The following is a 3,581-nucleotide window of genomic DNA, read 5'->3' as shown; positions in this document are numbered from 1 at the left end:
CCATATGACGGGATACGAGACATATCATACACGTGTTAATGGTTTCCCCGTGATGTGTCCATTTCGTGCGGGAATGCTTCACGTCACGACACAATGGCATCCTTCTAAGCCCGTCAAGCCTTGCAAATGAATTGGCCGAACACAAGCCTTGCTCCTATCGGTCAGGCCCATAAAGACACTAAGTTTGTACGAAGCAAGTAAAAATAAGCACACAAAAACCACATCGCTGGAAGGAACAAAAAAAGCTCGGAGAAAAAAAATAAAAAAAGAACAGACTCAAATCCCATTGCACTAACTCTCATACTACTAAGACTAGTAGAACGTCCGCATGTTGCTACTGGCTATAATCCATATAAATAAATTAGACAAATGATTAAAGTCGTCTTCAAGGTCGAAGCTCATTTCTCCCTCATATGTACTAACGTGTTCTAACATCAAATGAGCGGGAGCAGGCTCCAAAAAATTCAACTATCTAGACAGTCCGAGCTCCCCCAAATCTAGCCCGTGTGTGCGGGGAAATTATGGTTGTTCGGACTATCCTTATCTTCAACACACAATCCCAGCACGAAATCCCTACCGCCAAGCACAAACGGTTACAGCTTGAAACATCCATAGTAAAAACGAGCACAAAAACATTTTTTTACTCACTTATGAAGCTTCAAACATCATATTAAAAAAGAAGTGCAGTAAAACAAGCGCCTCAGTCTCTTAAGTGACCAAAGCAGCGGACCTTGATGTCAATTGAGAAATGGGTCTGCCACCGAAGGGCCTAAGGCTGGTTGTAATGGGGAGTATCATATACTAGTATCATGCATATGCTACTAGTGTATGATACTACTTCCGTAATGCATAGTATCATAAATTAGTATCTTGAGTTGCCTTATTAATTGCCATGCATGACAATGCATGATACAAAGTAGTACAACATTTAATATGATACGGTATCATGATATGATACCACATCTTCTCTTTTTTATTTAATTGTGTGCCACATCATCCAAATAGTCTAGTTGGCATGCATGATACCGCTTATGATACTCCCATTACGACCAGCCTAATGATGATCAACGTGGACACTGCGATCTTCTCTCGTACTGGAAAGGCTGGATATGGTTATGTCATGCCTAATTATCTAGGGGTAACGCATGCTGCTTGTCAAGGCATTGTTGATCATGTACAATGTCATGAAATTGCTGAAGCAGAGGCCATCCGCCAGGCGCTTATGCTTGCTGAAAGCATAGGAGTTCAGTTTTTCCAAGTTGCTTCTGATTGCCTCTCACTAGTTAACAAGTTGCAACAGCAAGGATTTGATAGGACTTCGACAGGTGCCATTGTTCATTATATTAAGATGAGAGCCAAAAAGTCTTTCACCAACCGGCTAACCAAAAAACGAGACTAGAAAATACTCATCTATCAAAAGCAAAGAATCCATTCATCTATCAAAAGGTTGCTATGTTTGATTAGTTGTGGTTGACTAAGATGAGATACACAAAACAAGATAAGTTGCCATGCTTTGTGCGCCACAAAAGAACATAGAAAACATATACAAAACGTTGAATGGCTTTGATAGTAAAACTGCGAGGTATCCGGCAACACACACATACACTCACCTCTTTGAAAACACACACATGCACATGCTGCCCATGTGAGCACTTCCAAAATATCAAGCCGTGACAACATCTCACTAATGTAGATTCGGAAGCACTGACCCCTCATCATTGATGAACCACTAACCACGTGTCAGTGATGAGTTTATCACCAACCGGCCTACTCAGGCGCAGGCGCATCAATGATAAAAATTTTTGGGGCTCGGTAGAATTCTTATCACAGGCTGGTCTAAAAATGACCAATGTGTGATATTGTGGTCCAAAGACAAAAATGGACCAATATTTGCCACTGAACGACTGCTTTATTTGACCCGTTTGAGTTCATCTAATAAATTTGAACCTTTGTGTTTCCCGTCCGTGTTGTTGTGTACTTTAGTTGTTATATCCATCGTCCACTGTATGTCTCTATTAGAAACCCTCACAGCCGCCAGCTCTAGCACCGCACCCTATAGTTTTCAGTCTTCCTCCAACACATCTTCATCCTATAAGCCTCCATCAAACATCGACGAGTCCCTCACCAACGACTCCACGACCCTATTCAACCACAGTGCCCTCGCCCTCGCCCTCTTGGCAAGCCAGTGATGGCTCGAAAATTTATGATTATTTAGTTTTCATTAGGTTTTCACCAGATTATATCGCTTTCCGCTTATTTCTAACGCTAATTCTTGGAAAGAGAAGAAAGTCTGTTTTTCATTACTTGACAGGAAATATCACACACGGAAGGAAACCAAGTAAAATTATTGCAAATCAAGCCAAATGAAGCAACTTCCATATTGGAGGATGCTACTTGTGATAGGCGTTGGCACTACAAAATTGGCAATATTTTGCGACGTTTCACTTGTGTCACGTAAAACAGTTTTTCGTCACAGAAAATGTACTGACAACGATTTCCAGTTGTCACCCCCACCGTCACTGAAGCGTCGTCATAAAAAATTAAAATCTTGACGGTACCACTTCTCCGTCATGCAAGATCGTATCTTAAGTGACGAACCAAGTGACGGCCCAGAATGTCACCTATGATAGGCTAATTTGTCGCTCTTCCTTTGACATCGAAGAATGGGCTTGGTTCCCCAACACCGCCGCTCAATTGTGTTCCTTGTTCTGGTGCCAAAGGCAAGCTTGCGCCCAAGTACTATTGGCCATACAAGGTCATTGATAAGATTGACTCTGTCGCTTACCGTTTGAAACTGCCACCCGGTGCTCTCATTCATAATGTATTTCATGTGGGTCTCCTAAAGAAGTACCATGGTCCTCCTCCGGAGACGCCTCCAGAGCTTCCATCCATTTTCCAAGGACGTGCACATCCGACTCCTCACAAGGCGTTGCGAGCCCACCTTGCCAAGGGAATGCATCCGATCCTAATTTGGTGGGAAGGCCAAAAGGCCAATCAACATCTTAGGCCTCATGCAAAGATGTCCCAACTTTCAAAAGCCAAATCATAACTAGATGGCTAGGGATGTATTGAAGTTTAGTTAGTCTAAATAAGTTAGTAAGATTTAAGATAAGAAGGTTTTTGTCCCGTAGGTCTTTTACATGTAGGCCTGCGACACTACATGTAGCATAATTTCTTTCATATAGCTAGCTTAGATGTCATGAAAATCCTGCCGGCAATCTAGAATCCTTGAAAGAAAAGTCTTGAGAGAGGGGAGGGTTGATGATGACATGTGGGCCCTGCTTCCAACTAAATGGTCAACCAAACAGAGTTGACCTTGTGATGTTGTATGGTCGTATGGACCTGACGGGAGGGCCAGGCCTGTCATAATCAGGGTCAATTCTAGGCTAACCGGTAACTAGTGCGAAGTGATAGTTTTCTTTTTGGCAAAAAAATAGACTCTATGGTGCGTTTGTTTGCAAAGTATTTTTGCAGTTTTTCGAAAATACCATGGTTTCTAAAAAAAAACTTTGGTATTATATACTTTGAGTTGTTTGTATGAAACAAAAACAGAAGTTTCGTAAACTGTAGTATGCCAGAAA

The sequence above is a fragment of the Triticum dicoccoides genome, chromosome 7A (genome assembly GCF_002162155.2).
Source record: "Triticum dicoccoides isolate Atlit2015 ecotype Zavitan chromosome 7A, WEW_v2.0, whole genome shotgun sequence".
Taxonomy (NCBI): Eukaryota; Viridiplantae; Streptophyta; class Magnoliopsida; order Poales; family Poaceae; genus Triticum; species Triticum dicoccoides.
Note: the sequence above shows the minus strand (reverse complement) of the source record.